Raw genomic sequence first — 16,107 nt, 5'->3', positions numbered from 1 at the left:
AAACTCATATGCTTTCCTTGAGTGATGGGTTTTGCACTTGGATTTCTTATTTAATTGAAAGATGTGTAAAAACTTATGTATAAATAGAGTTCCCTATTGGCTACACATTTCAAGAGTATCTCAAGAGTATAAATTATTCCATCAAGGGGTTGGAATAAATTATACTCAATAATTGGAATCAATTTTCCCTAGAGTAAGCACAAAAAAAATTCCCATTAACATGGATAGAGGTTGCATATAAAGCATGAGATGAGAATATAATATCACCTACCAAATTAGCTTTGTATTCCTGAGGAGCTGGAGAAGTAGCATGCTGAGATAAGCCTGCTCATATTGAAGTATATCCTTTCTGGGTAAAGTCCCTACTGCATCTGGATGTAGCACAATGTCAGTGCATCAACTGCAGAAAAGAGAATACACAAGCCTAAGTGGACAATCAGTTTTTCTATCTCCTATTAAATGGCAGTGGCGTTGCCTGGCTCATACCTACCTTACAGTAATTCTGCAAAGACTGAAGATTTAGTATATGAAAAATACATCCCAATCCTTTGGAAGAAGAAAAGGTTAAGCTTGCCAATTTGAGCATCAGTAGCAGCAGCGATCATGTCTGGGAAACTTAGTATATCCTAACTACTGGGCTAAATATTATATTTATGCCGTTTGTTTGAGAGCACCCAGACTTCACAGGGTTCAAAGAACAGTGCTATTACTTTCTAGCTGAATAACCTTGTGCGACTGACTTAACCTCTCTGAAACTCAAGTGCCCCATCTGCAAAATAGCGATGACAATGGCATTGCCCTCATAGGCTTGCTGTGAAGATTAAATATGCTAGTTTATATAAAGCACTTAGAACAGTTCAAGGCACAAAACAAGTGTTCCCTATTAAAAATTGTCATTATTGTTAATTTAAAGGAAAATAGAGCATAGTTGTACATATCCCTGTAATCAGCAGTATGTTTGTGGCACAAGTTCCAAAAGGAGTGTATTCTGCACAATGACTGTGGGAACTTGCAGAGGTCAGGTTGGAAGGCCATCTGATGCAAAGAGCTGACTCAATGGAAAAGACCCTGATGCTGGGAAAGATTGAAAGCAGGAGAAGGGGTCGACAGAGGATGAGATGGTTGGATGGCATCACCAACTCAATGGGCATGAGTTTGAGCAAACTCTGGGAGATAGTGAAGGACAGGGAAGCCTGGCATGCTGCAGTCCATGGGATTGTAAAGAGTTGGACATGACTGAGCGACAACAAGAACAGCAAGGAGGATTGTACCTCCCCATCACCTTAAAGTCAAAGTTGGCCTCTTGACTTGCTTTGGCCAATGAAATATGAGCAGAAGCAATATAGTGTCACTTCAGGGTAGGAGCTTTAATATCTGGTGTGGTAGCATCAAGATACTTTTTTCCTGTTTCATGGTTCTGGCTAATGTTCTAGGTGCCTGCATAGGGGAAAATGATGCTTCAGAGATCTTCGATGACCCATGATGGACATAAAATTTGAGCCAGAGATATACTGTTTTTTAGTATAAGCTTCTAACATTTGGAGGTTATTTGCTACTTTAACAATACCTTGCCTATTATGACTGACCCAGAGCCCAAAGACAGTGTCCCAAATGAGGGAGGAAATTCACCCCAAAGTGATGAGAACAAGGATGCATTGATGAGAATTACCTGCTGCCAGGGAAAGGCCTGGTCAACTTTACCAGCCTCAAAAACGGCCAGTTCAACATCGTGCATGGCAAGAAGAATAATTTCAAAATATAATCCTCAAGAATTAGAGAATAATTAGGCAATAATTAGGACACCACGCTTACATGGGGAGCCAGAGAAGGCAGAGATCCTGGGGTAGAGAAACGGAATGTCCTTTCAGAGGAAACCATGTACCTCTCATCACCTCTTTGAGTTGGAAGGAATTTGAGGGGCAGGTGTTCCACAGACTCCCCTGGTGGAGGCTCAGTCTATTTTTATTCCTATTTCTAATGTAATTCAAGCTCTTCTTTTATACCATCTTCTTGCTCCCTGATGTTAGCCAAACTATAATGGCTTGAGAAGTGAAGTGACATACAAAAACAAACATCTGAAAAAATGTCAATAAAATAAATCGATAACAATTACAAATAAAATCCCCGCAGGGTGCCAGGCACTGTGGGAGGCAGCACAGAGGCACAAAGAACCGCTAAGGTCCGTGCCCTCGTTCAGAAACCACTCGTAACGGAGGCTTTCCCAGGCACTGACCCTTTTGCTAGGCACTTTACATGAGTTATCACCAGAGTGCTCAGAACAGCAGAGGTGGATTCTATTACCCCCACTTTAGAGGTGAGAAATTTAGACCTGGGATTACTTGCATGAGGTCCTACAGCAAGAAGAAAGTCAAGACAAGATTTGAATTCTGGAATCTTGACTTCAGAAGCTGAGGTCATAACTACATGATACCCCTTCAAAGAGTCTGTGTTTTGGTTGAGGAATAAAAACATTGACATAAAAATAAATTTTAGCTGCAGTAATAGTTATAAAGTAGAAGATGCTTAACTGACAGATGATCGGCGAAAGACAATGAAGTAGAAAGCTTGGTTCTAGAGAGGAGATAGCCCCAGTTACTTGTGTGGCCTGAAGAAACTTCATACGGGAAGAGGGCTCCAAACAAGGATGGGTAAGAACTGGACAAGTGGTCATTCCAGAAAACATAAGAAAAAACAAAACCCTAGTAACTAGGTACCACCTAGGAAAGACCACCAAAAAAAAAAAACAAACCCACTACTAACTAACGAGAAGCAGAGCCAGTCTTTCATCCCAGCTTCAAATACCATTTCACTGCTAGCATCCTTCACATATTTCTTGATTCTAAAGCTGAGAAAAAGAAAAAAAGAAAGAAAAACTTCAAAAGACCTTTTCGACATTTATTTCTTTGCTCTAAACACAGCTGTAACATTATCAAGATTTCATTCTTAAAGAGACTAATCTCTCACAGAAGCAGCACTGTTCTGATGCTGCCTCTTGTATTTATTTTCCTGTATAAGACAGTGACAGATCTTAGAAACACTCTGGGAAATAGTTCCAGTTGAGCTCACTTGCCATTCAGATGAAGAAACCACGGTCCAGCCAGGCTGGGAAGGTGCCTGAGGTCACAAAGCAAGAGTCCCCTAGCTCCAGCTTCCTAAGGGGAGTGGTGGTTGGGGCAGGAATGGATTCCTGGCTCCTGCAGAGAACCAAGACAGCTAACAGAGCTGAGAGAAACAGGGCAACACAAGGGCTGAGAGTCTGGAGAAAGAGATTATTACATATACTAAAATGCAACCTGCCTTTGGCCCTCAGCATACTATGCATTGAACTTCAGAAATTTCCAGGGATTCTTCAACTTCCATTTTACACATTATAAGAAATGTTACTGCCTGCATGGTATAGATTTTTTACTCTTTGTCAGAAGAAAATACAAGATTCTCCCCAAGTTTAATAAAAGTGGAATAGCCCTTGCTAAGAACCACGGTCAGTTTTATAAATCAACTTAGGTCTTTTGCCCCCTCCACACTCATTAATCTCTTAATACTATATGAATTTCAGAGTCGTATCATTTCACTTAGTTAATTTGAAAGACATAATTTTAAAAGATGTTCAACTGAAAGTAAAACTTCTTTAGAATGTACATTATTTTAGATCAATTTTAACCATGGCTTTTGTTTTAGAACAACAGTGCACCAAAATAAATCCACACATAGAGACACGCTGAGTTGATGTCCTGGGTTCTGTTCTTAAAGCTCTTAGAGAATTGTCTGAAATTATAAGTGCCTCAAGCAACTTTCAGGGTCTACTGTCCTAAAATACCCCATTTAATATAATAATTCGTGGCTTGTTGATGCTAGGAACAGGATTAACATTCCCAAAGCAATGACAAGTTTTGGAGTCAAAAAACATTTTGAAAGACATTTTAGAGTTCATTTTTTATTTTTATTAATTTTTTAATCTAACTCAACACTCAGTGGAGTGAAGAAGGGAGAAGAAACTTCCCTCTGCTTAGCAGTTAACTATACTCACTAAAACAAAGGAAGTGTTCAAATAGCCGGGGAAATGTAATGATATTTTGAGTTTAGGTGATTTATATATTGTGATTTATTTATATATGGTGATTTATATATATTTAGGTGGTAGCATTGCTCTACTAGCTCTAAGGTAATGACTGTTTATAAAAAAAACTCTATTTACTAAACCAAATCAAAGTTACTTTTAGCTGAGTTTTTGTATCTAAACAGCCTGAAGCAAACAAAAGATGAGACAAAAAAGACAGAAAATCATTTTTGTTTCATATTTCATGTATCTCCTATCAATTTGGAGTTCTACCAATAGAAGTTGAATCAAGTAAAATAAAAGTAGAACTAGCCCATCATATACAGGAGAAATTCTATGAATCATAAGAATATTCCTAATTTATGATCCATGAAGACCTCCTAAACTGTTCTAATCACTATGAATCATTTAGATACAATAATTATTGAAGTATTAAAGCATAAAATCTCTCCATTAAGAAACGTTTAGGATTACTTAATAGTCTAATAACCATAGGAAATTTCATATTTCTGTGCTGGTTGTAAACAGATTGGTGCTTCTTCAGAACTATAATATGATTGAGAACATTTCAAAAACTTTTTTTATGGCATAGTTAACCAGAAAATCCATTTAAAATTTAAAGTTAAAAAAATATATATAAATCCTGTTTTCCTTTGTATTTTGCAAATTTTATTGCATCAGTCAAAAAATGTGACTCGGGTAGTAAAATGTAAATGTTGCTCAGTGTAATGGTATGTGTTTGAAATACAACCCATTTGCTCTTCATTCATTTTGCCTTCATAGTTGGCAACACTACAACATTTTTTCTATAAAATATTCTTTGTTGTCCTGTTATCATACTCATATAATTTCTTTATGTTATCTTTCTTGATAAAATATTTTCCACCCATGTCTGCTTTTTATCACTTTACAACTTACTGCCACATGCCCTTTTCTCTTGGCAAAGTTTATGAAGTGTCTTGGCTAAGAAAATGCTTGAACTGGCTTATCAACGGCAATTGTCGCCTAGGACTTGAGTGACCACAAGGCATTATCTCAGGGTCAGCACTGGACTGTCCTCCCCCTTTCTCTAGCGACATGTTTTATGATCACCTTGAGAAAGCAGACCAGATTTTCTTTTTTCATAATTTACAACATAACAACTGACTGAGCACCCATTAACATCTTCTCTCTGCCCCCCGTGTGTAGATTTTCCATCAATCACTAACGCATAGGCGTTCCTCGGTTCCGTCTGTGCCAGCCAGCGCAGCGGAGTCCAGGGAGGACACCGTGGCAGCTGAACAAGTTGAGCATTTAAATACCCCACTCATCCCGGGTTTTGGCTTCCTTGCATTCATCTAGCTGTTTATGGACACCCAAAAGCTCCAAAAGCTGTTTTCCTTGGCTGTGAATTGGCCTCTATAAAGTGTGTCTTAGTAAGAGTATTGTATTCCTGTCCTTTAAAACCTAGCCAGGTACTTTTCAGCTTTGGCAGCCTTTCTGATGCCTGCACCAGCAGGGCTTTGTTCCTTTACAATTACTGACAACACACAGCTCCTAACACTCCGTTTGACAAAGTCATCTTGGCACTTGGTTAACACGACTTTGAAGCACAATCACTGTCCTCCCTAGAATAGCTTGTATTTGTTTAGCATTGGAACCCAGTGAATTATGACTCCTATTAATAATGGAAATACCAAAACACGAGTCAATTTATTCATTTAGAAAAACAAAAAGGTCCTCACTACATCTTCATAAAAATGAATGACTCTGATGAGCTGTGGTAGGCAGTATCCTAAGCAGCTTGTCCAACACACACAAAAAAAGAAATTATATGATCCCTGTCATTAAAAAACTGTTATTAGAAAACTCAAATGACATGACTGTAAAATAACTGGAGAATCTTATGTAAGAGAGCAGTTGATGAGAATGTGTGATGAGCCATCAAGTGAATGTTTAACAGTAAAAAAAAGAACTTCATTTCAATTTAGAGAAAAGGTATACATTTTTTTAACAAAAAGAGTGTTAAACATAGGAAAAAATTGGTAAACACTGTAATGATTATAGAGTTGGGGGGGGGGAATTACCTTGTTAAATAAAATTTTACCTGTACCTATTTTTGTTGACATCAGCATATATTAGTCTTATTAGTCTTAGCTTATAATAATCCTAACAAATATTCAGCACCTATTATATAGCCAGCTCGACACTCGATCTTAGATTGCCTAAGGAGAGAAAGCAATGCCTGACACAAAAGTTCACGGGCTGCTATCTTATTAATTAAGGGATACAATCCTGGACAGCAGCTGTGAGGGACAAAGGCAAGGAGGAAGTCGCCTCTAAGAGGAACTGATTGCTTAATTGTACTTCATCATCCTACAAAAGTTTTGTAATTGCAACTTTTCATTGTCAAAGATTGCCACAGGGCTCATTACCTCCCCCAAGTGTCCGGGTTGCGCGTTTGCTGGCCCTGAGCAGCGGGCCCATGGCTCTGCCCTCCTCAGCATCAGGAGAAGAAGCTCGGGGCAAGCCCAGAATGCGCTGGGTGCAGGCTGGGGGGAGACACTGTCAGGGTGCACCTGTGTGAAACTGACTCCCTTCCAGCCGGCGCACCTGCACGCAGCTGGGACGGGAAGAAGATGAGCTGGGGGTGGGGACTTGAAGTGGTACCTGGAGGTGTCTGATCACACTCATCACTTCCTCTAATCCTCTCAGCAGTAATATAGATTATGTGCACTTATAGAGTTTCACTGAGTCTAAGAAGCTCACCTAAAAGCATGTAGCTATTAGCAGCCTGTAATTAAGAAAGTTTAAGCCCATACTAGTATTCTAGTATTATCAATTGGTGGATTCAGCCAGGAAAAACATATGTGAAAAATATATATACATATGATCTCATTTAGTGGAAAGAGAAATTCTTAAACTGACCTTCCCAATTATCACATACCTGGCGGCTCAGTGGTAAAGAATCTGCCTACAATGCAGGAACCACAGGAGACATGGGTTGTATCCCTGGATTGGGAAGATCCCCTGGAGAAGGAAATGGCAATCCACTCCAGAGTTCTTGCCTGGGAAATCTCATGGACAGAGGACCCTGGTGGGCGACAGTGCATGGGGTCACGAAGAGTCAGATACGACTGAGCATCCTTGTTTTTCAAAGAGTAACTGTTATAGGAGCAGACATCAGCCTCCTGGTCCTCTCAGCCCCACCTTACTTCTAGTAATTCAGGACAGACATTAATTCTAAAGAGACGTGTGTCTAAGAATGATGGAACACAAACAAAAGAAAACACTTTTCCATTCAAATAAAGACCTCAATGGCAACGGTGACTTGGCGTGCCACAGAGGTAGGAGGTGTGGAGGACAGGAAGAGAACTGCGAGAATTGCAGGATTACAAGAACTGACAAAATTACAGGATTACAGACTATAGACTAAAGCATCTTCAGTCAAGGTCATATATGGCAGGTTGATTGTCTGTTCTTGGAGGGCAGGAGCAGGTCTCTTTCATCCTCATGGCCCCATTTCCCAGCTGAGTACAAGGCACCTAATTGGTGCTCATCCATTCATTATTTCAGTCAATAAATATTTACTGAGAATCCCTTATATGTCAAGCACTGACCTACGGACTGAAATATAGCATTGAACAGAGCCGATAAATATCCCTGCCTTCTTGGAGGTTACAGTCAAATGAAAACAGATGTTCAAACTCCAGAAAATATAAGTTAACTTCATGGGGTGATGTGTTAATAAGCAAATAAAGTGAGTATTTGGTTGGCTAAACTGAATTTACAGAGTTAAGATAGAAGGGAGTGTAGAATTGTTATCTGAAGGGAGCAAACCAAAAAAAAAGTCTTAAAACACTCACTGGTGTATATGTCTTAACATTTTTAAAAAGTGAATAAGTGGTTCAACCTCTCTGAATGTTGTCTCACTATCTGTAAAATGAGGATAAAATCAACTTTACAAGATTTTTAAGGATGAAATAGATACTATATGTGAGATTATTTTCTAAAATACAAAAATGAATATTAGCTATTGTTGTGGCTCTGGTATTATATCCATCTTTTACTCTTAAAACATGAATTTGTCACTTTATAGATTTGTAAGAGCCACATATGAGTGAGTGCATGCACATACACACACACTTTCTCAGAGGAATATTCTCTCATTTCAAGAGCAAATTAACTTCTCACTCATCATTGATCCATTTGAGAAGTTATTTTTTTTTAATGTCCGAAAATATCTTTATTTTGCCCTCCTTTATGAATAATAGATTAAATGAATATAGACACCTTGACTTGGTAATTTCTTCCCACTTCTTAGAAATATTAGTATCAGTTCTAAAGATTTACTTGCATGTTGATGTATGGCAGAAACCAACACAATACTGCAAAGCAATTATCTTCCAATTAAAAATAAATTTAAAAGATTTACTTGTTCTTTGATAGGTACGTGGCTATTTCATTCTGGCAGCTTTTGCAGTTTTCTCTTTCATTCTTTCATTGCATCACAAAGTGGTTTTAGTGTGAAATTACTTATTTTTCACTTGTGCTTGATATTTGGTGCATTTTCAGGGGACTCGTAAATTCTGAAAAACAAAAAAACCTGAAGCTTTTTTCTCTTCATATTTTGCTCCTCCATTTCCTCTCTTCTCTTCTTCTGGACTTCTGACTGGACACACGTTGGAGCATTTTTATTTATCCTCTGTATCTCTGACCTTACTTGGCTTCTGTCGCTTAGTAATTCTCTATTAGTAAACGGCAGTTTACTAACACACCGCACAGAGAATCATTTGAGAAGTTTTTAAAAAGAGAAATTTTGAGCGAATATTTCTATAAAGGAATGTAACCAGCAGTCAAATAAAGCATTGTTGATTGAGGAAGTTATTTCAATAAAATCAACCCATCCTATTCAAGCATCTCAATTATTTGAAGGATGAAACCCAAAGTCATATAAGCAACAAGAACTTTGAGAGCTTAGAAGTTGATAAAAATGTTGTTATCTTGCAACTCTAGTTACATCTGTTTTCTTATGAGACTCAATAAAACAGAGATAATAAACAACATTCACAAATGACAGGTGCTCTCATTTTATTATTTATGTTTATATATGGAGTATCTTTTTATGCTTATTTATTATTTTATCTGTTAAAACTTTATATATATATTTTTTTTAAGGGAGGAGAGGGTTACTAAAATTCAAAAGTTTGCTTTTACAGACGCTTAAAGGCATCTGCTTTTCTAGAAGATAAAGTTGAGTCAAAATTTGGGATCTGCAAAGCAATATTTTGTTCTATGCGGTACATCTAATAGGTAAATTACTGCATTAATACTTAAAATACAGCAACTTCTGCTGCCAACGTAACTACTATTTGATAACTGAAATTTCTTGGGGGAAGTGGAATACATTCTAGATGTAATTTGGCAGTGTGAAAACTTGCTAATAAAGGACCATTCTTAATCTGGTCCCTTAATCCTACTTAAGGTGTTTTTATGATGAGAAGTGATTAAGTACAGAGCACTTCCTACATTCACAACATAGTAATTATTTGAATTCAAGTCACTAAAACTGAAATTTATATGTTGGAGGATGGCATGGAGCTGATCACCCAAGATTACAACTTAAAATGCCATACATATTTGCTATGGTACACACTTAGTAATTCAGCAAATTGTTGCCTTCCCCTTTATTTTCCAGGCTCAACTCAAACATGAAAAGGAAATTTGACCCGCATTTAATGACCAGATCTATTAACAGTTTTGTCATGGTACCTACATCCTAGTTCGACCCAAACATAATACTTGAGCAGCACCAGATGCCACAGCCTTAGTTTCATTAGCATGAAAATGCATGCATGGCAGTTGTTAACAGAGACTGTTTAAATAACTGTATTTGTGTAGTTAAAAAAAAAAAAAAATCTTTGTCTTACTCTGGAGATTTGAGGCAAAGCTAATATAAATCATATCAACTAAAACATTCAACATATGTGAAAAGTACTCCATTCCCTGATACGGTCAATATGGAATAATTTATGTTTGTCAACAGCATTTGCCAAGAAAAATTGCAATTAGATGTCATTGTTAGATTCTCTTTTTACTTGTTTTGTTGTGTGATTTGCCCATTTGCTCTCATAAAAGCTTACATACCTAATTTAATGTTGAATTATAACTAAAGAACTTTCATATACATTTGTCAGAATTGTCTATGGAATGTGCTAAGTCGCTTCAGTCATGTCCAACTCTTTCTGACCCCATGGACTGTAGCCCACCATGCTCCTCTGTCCATGGGATTCTCCACACAAGTATACAAGCGTACTGGAGTGGGTTGCCATTCCCTTCTCCAGGGGATCTTCCTGACCCAGGGATCAAACCTGAGTCTCCTAATGTCTCCGGCATCAGCAGAGAAGTTCTTTACCATGAGTGCCACCTGGGAAGTACTTCCTCTTATGTCTATGAATAATAGAAAAGAGTTAATAATAAGCTCACTACCAATACCACCACAATACCACTCCTTTCCAAGAACTTAGAAACAAGCTTGTATGCTGGGAGAGTATATAATAAACATAAAATGGATTGGAGAAGAAATGGCCAAAAAACTTTGACTGTAACCAGTTTATGAATTTTATCTAAATGGGGAAAAAGACAAATAGAAACAGATGTTACATACGTCTACTATAAGATTATAAAACTAACCTCCTCTCATGCTTTCTACTTCTCAAATAACATGGCCAAACAGAAAGGTCATGAGTAAAAAAGGTCATTCAGTAAAACAATTCACTTGTGCTTTATTTACTGTAAAATAACACATTGGTATTTTGCTTTTGTATATTAGTCTTCTGTGAGCTTCAGTAGCACGAATCAGGATCACTGAACTTGATGAGCTCTAGGCCAGTGAAGTTTCTAAGTTGGTCAGGAAAGGGTCAGGCCAAGACCTCATCACTTTTGCAGGCTCTTGCTTGTTGTCTTGTTCAGTCACTCAGTCATGTCCGACTCTTTTCAACCCCGTGACCTGCAGCATGCCAGACTTCCATGTCCTTCACCATCTCCCAGAGTTTGCTCAAACTCACGTCCATTGAGTCAGTGATGTCATCCAACCATTTTGTTCTCTGTCGTCCCCTTCTCCTCCTGCCTTCAATATTGCCCAGCATCAGGGTCTTTTCAAATGGGTCAGCTCTTTGCATCAGGTGACCAAAGTATTAGAGCTTCAGCTTCAGCATCAATCCTTCCAATGAATATTCAGGATTGATTTCCTTCAGCATTGGCTGGTTTGATCTCCTTGCAGTCCAAGAGACTCTTGAGAGTCTTCAACACCACAGTTCAAAAGCATCAATTCATTGGCACTCAGCCTTCTTTACAGTCCAATTCTCACATCCATACATGACTACTGGAAAAGCCATATCTTTGACTATATGGATCTTTGTTGGCAAAGTAATGTCTCTGCTTTTTAATATGCTGTCTAGGTTTGTCATAACTTTTCTTTCAAGGAGCAAGCGGGCTCTTGGAAAACAGTCAATTGCTTTTTCTTGATGAAACTCTAACTTTACTCCTTAATTTTTCATTCAAACTTCTACAATGATAAAAGAAGTCAAGTCTCGAAATTTCCTACACTTTATATTTATTAATGTCAGATTATTTTCAGTATAGTTGACTGTTTCACAAAGGAAGATTTCTAAAATTTTAGGACAGGTAACCTAGAAGAGAGGGTAGTTAAAAGAACAACCAGTATCTAGTCACTGGACCCAGAATCCTCCAACATGGCCTGGTGGCTATGTATCAGGGGAGAAAATGACATTTTATATTTCCCTAAAATCAATCCACATCCCTCCCAAAATTCTGTTTTTCCTACCTGGTGTGCCACATGAAGACAATACTAGCGACAACAGTGATCATCATAGCTAACATCTGTGATTCCCTTATATGTGCCAATCACCTTGATAAGCTTCACATACACATATAAATTTTCATTTAATCTTTGCAATAATCCTAAAATATAGATATTATAATCTCTCCCATTTTGAAAATAAGGAAACTAAATGCTCATTGCTTCAGTAATTTATCCAGTATTATACAGCTAATACGGAGAAGGCAATGGCAGCCCACTCCAGTACTCTTGCCTGGAGAATCCCAAGGATGGCAGAGCCTGGTGGGCTGATGTCTATGGGGTTGCACAGAGTTGGACACGACTGAAGTGACTTAGCAGCAGCAGCATACAGCTAATAAATGATGAGGCTGAAATTTTAGCCCAGTTCTTTACAAATCTATAAACTATGCACTTGACCATTAACATATGTATTGCCACCACCAAGTGTGTCTAAGCTATTTTTGAGCCTCTTTATAATTTTTTCTTCTTAGAAGATTCTTACCCCAATTTTTGCAACCATTGTATAAATACAATTACTTATAATACCATTTTTCCTTTATAGTTTTCCTTTCCTTTATGGTTAATCCTAAAGGACTAACCTTTCCTTTATGGTTTTCTAAAAAACCACAGCTTTGACAAAATGGACTTTTGTTGGCAAAGTAATGTCTCTGCTTTTTAATATGCTGTCTCGGTTGGTCATAACTTTTCTTCCAAGGAGCAAGCGTCTTTTAGTTTCATGGCTGCAGTCACCATCTGCAGTGATTTTTGGAGCTCCCCAAAAAAAGTCTCTCACTTTCCACTGGTTCCCCATCTATTTGCCATGAAGTATTGGGACCAGATGCCATGATCTGTTTCTGAATGTTGAGTTTTAAGCCAACTTTTTCACTCTCTTCATCCACTTTCATCATGAGGCTTTTTAGTTATTCTTCGGTTTCTGCCATGGTGGGGTTGTCATCTGCATATTTGAGGTTATTCATATTTCTCCCGGCAATCTTAATTCCAGCTTGTGCTTCATCCAGCCCGCATTTCTCATGATGTACTCTGCATATAAGTTAAATAAGCAGGGTGACAGTATACAAGCCTTGAGGTACTCCTCTCCCAATTTGGAACCAATCTGTTGTGCCATGTCCAGTTCTAACTGTTGCTTCTTGACTGCATACAGATTTCTCAGGAGGCAGATCAGGTGGTTTGGTATTCTCATCTCTTTAAGAATCTTCCACAATTTGTTTTGATCCACACAGTCAAAGGCTTTGGCATAGTCAATAAAGCAGAAATAGATGTTTTTCTGGAACTCTCTTGCTTTTCCTATGATCCAATGGATGTTGGCACTTTGATCTCTGGTTCCTCTGCCTTTTCTAAATCCAGCTTGAACATCTGGAAGTTCACAGTTCATGTACAACTGAAGCCTTGTTTGGAGAATTTTGACCATTAATTTGCTATCTTATGAGATGAGTGCAACTGTGAGGTATTTTGAGCATTCTTTGCCATTGCCTTTCTTTGGGATTAGAATGAAAACTGACCTTTTCCAGTCCTGTAGCCACTGCTCAGTTTTCCAGATTCACTGGCATATTGAGTGCAGCACTTTCACAGCATCATCTTTTAGGATTTGAAATAGCTCAACTGGAATTCCATCACCTCCACTAGCTTTGTTCGTAGTGATGCTTCCTAAGGCCCACTTGACTTTGCATTCCAGGATGTCTGGCTCTACATCAGTGATCACACCATCATGATTATCAGAGTTGGGAAGATCTTTTTTGTACAGTTCTTCTGTGTATTCTTGCCACCTCTTCTTAATATCTTCTGCTTCTCTTAGGTCCATACCATTTCTGTCCTTTATTGTGCCCATCTTTGCATGAAATATTCCCTTGGTACCTTTAATTTTCTTGAAGAGATCTCTAGTCTTTCCAATTCTGTTGTTTTCCTCTATTTCTTTGCATTGATTGCTGGGGAAGGCTTTCTTATCTCTCCTTGCTATTCTTTGGAACTCTGCATTCAATTGGGTATATCTTTCCTTTCTCCTTTCTTTGTCTTTCACTTCTCTGCTATTCACAGCTATTTGTAAGGCCTCCTCAGACAACCATTTTGCCTTTTTGCATTTCTTTTTCTTCAGGATGGTCTTGATCACTGCTTCCTGTACAATATCAGGAACCTCTATCCATAGTACACAGGCACTCTGTCTATCAGATCTAATCCCGTGAATCTGTTTGTCACTTCCACTGTATAATCATATGGGATTTGATTTAGGTCATACCTGAATGGTCTAGTGATTTTCCCTACTTTCTTCAATTTAAGTCTGAATTTGGCAATAAGGAATTCATGATCTGAAGCACAGTCAGCTCCCAGTGTTGTTTTTGCTGACTGTATAGAGCTTCTCCATCTTTGGCTGCAAAGAATATAATCAATCTGATTTCAGTGTTGACCATCTGGTGGTGTCCATGTGTAGTGTCTTCTCTTGTGCTGTTGGAAGAGGGTGTTTACTATGACCAGTGTGTTCTCTTGGCAGAACTCTGTTAGCTTTTGACCTGCTACGTTTTGTACTCCATGCCCAAATTTGCCTGTTGCTCCAGGTATCTCTTGACTTCCTACTTTTACATTCCAGTCCCCTATAATGAAAAGGACAATTTTGGGGATATTAGTTCTAGAAGTCTTGTAGGTCTTCATAAAACTGTTCAACTTCAGCTTCTTCAGCATTACTGGTCTGGGCATAGACTTGGATTACTGTGATATTGAATGGTTTGCCTTGGAAATGAACAGAAATCATTCTGTCATTTTTGAGATTGCATCCATGTACTGCATTTCGGACTCTTTTGTTTACTATGATGGCTACTGCATTTTTTCTAAGGGATTCTTGCCCACAGTTGTAGATATAATGGTCATCTGAGTTAAATTCACCCATTCCAGTCCATTTTAGTTTGCTGATTCCTAAAATGTTGATGTTGACTCTTGCCATCTACTGTTTAACCATTGCCAATTTGCCTTGACTCATGGACGTAACATTCCAGGTTCCCATGCAGTTTTGCTCTTTACAGCATCAGACTTTACTTCCATCACCAGTCACATCCACAACTGGGTGTTGTTTTTTGCTTTGGCTCCATCTCCTCATTCTTTCTGGAGTTATTTCTCCACTGATCTCCAATAGCCTATTGGGCACCTAGCGACCTGGGGAGTTCATCTTTCAATGTCTTTTCTTTTTGCCTTTTCATACTGTTCATGGGGTTCTCAAGGTAAGAATACTGAAGTGGTTTGCCATTCCTTTCTCCAGTGGACCACATTTTGTCAGAACTCTCCACAGTGACCTGCCTGTCTTGGGTGGCCCTACAGGGCATGCTTCATAGTTTCATTGAGTTAGACAAGACTGTGGACCATGTGATCAGATTGGTTAGTTTTCTGTGATTGTGGTCTTCAGTCTGCCTGTCCTCTGATGGAGAAGGATAAGGGGCTTATGGAAGCTTCCTGATGGGAGAGACTGACTGAGGGAGAAGCTGGGTCAGTTCTGATGGGCAGGGCTGTGCTCAGTAAATCTTTAATCCAATTTCCTGTTGATAGGCGGGGCTGTGCTCCCTCCCTCCACTCTGCACTCAGTGCCCCCAACCCCACAGCGGGCCACGGCCTCCCACGCCTCCGCTGGAGACTCCTGGACACTCCCGGGCAAGTCTGGGTCTGGGTCCTGGTGTGCACAGGCTTTTGTTTGTGCCCTCCAAGAGTCTGTTTCCCAATCCTGTGTAAGCTCTGGTGGCTCTATGGTGGGGTTAACGGCAACCTCCTCCAAGAGGGCAAACACCATACTCAGAGCACCCAGAGCCCCGACTCCTGTGGCAGTCCACTGCTAACTCGTACCTCTGCAGGAGACGCTCGAACACAGTTCTGGCCCAGTCTTTGTGGGGTCTCTGGGTCCTGGTGTGCACAAGGTTTGTTTGAGCCCTCCAGGCATCTCTGGTGGGTATGGGGTTTGATTCTAAATACGATTTTGTCCCTCCTACCATCTTGCTGGGGCTTCTCCTTTGCCCTTGGGCATGCAGTATCTTTTTTTGGTGGGTTCCAACATTCTCTTGTCAATGTTTGTTCAACAGCAAGTTTTAATTTTGGAGTTTTTGCAAGAGAAGATGAGCGCACGTCTTTCTACTCTGCCATTTTTGGGTCTCAAAAAAACCATAAAGGAAAACTTTATGGAAAAAAAGAACTTACCTTAACCATAAAGGAAAGATTAATC

General features: G+C 39.0%; 1 long non-coding RNA gene across 1 annotated transcript in view; it reads right to left on the bottom strand.

The window, feature by feature from the left end:
• Nucleotides 1-276: 276 nt before the first annotated feature.
• The window catches only part of LOC122422302, a 100,419-nt gene continuing 84,588 nt past the window's right edge, over nt 277-16,107 (bottom strand). Inside the window, exon 3 of the long non-coding RNA XR_006263773.1 lies at nt 277-400. This is a non-coding gene — a long non-coding RNA (uncharacterized LOC122422302). The remainder of the gene's footprint in view (nt 401-16,107) is intronic.

Source organism: Cervus canadensis, chromosome 19 (genome assembly GCF_019320065.1).
Source record: "Cervus canadensis isolate Bull #8, Minnesota chromosome 19, ASM1932006v1, whole genome shotgun sequence".
Classification (NCBI taxonomy): domain Eukaryota; kingdom Metazoa; phylum Chordata; class Mammalia; order Artiodactyla; family Cervidae; genus Cervus; species Cervus canadensis.
This window is presented reverse-complemented; position numbering and strand designations above follow the sequence as displayed.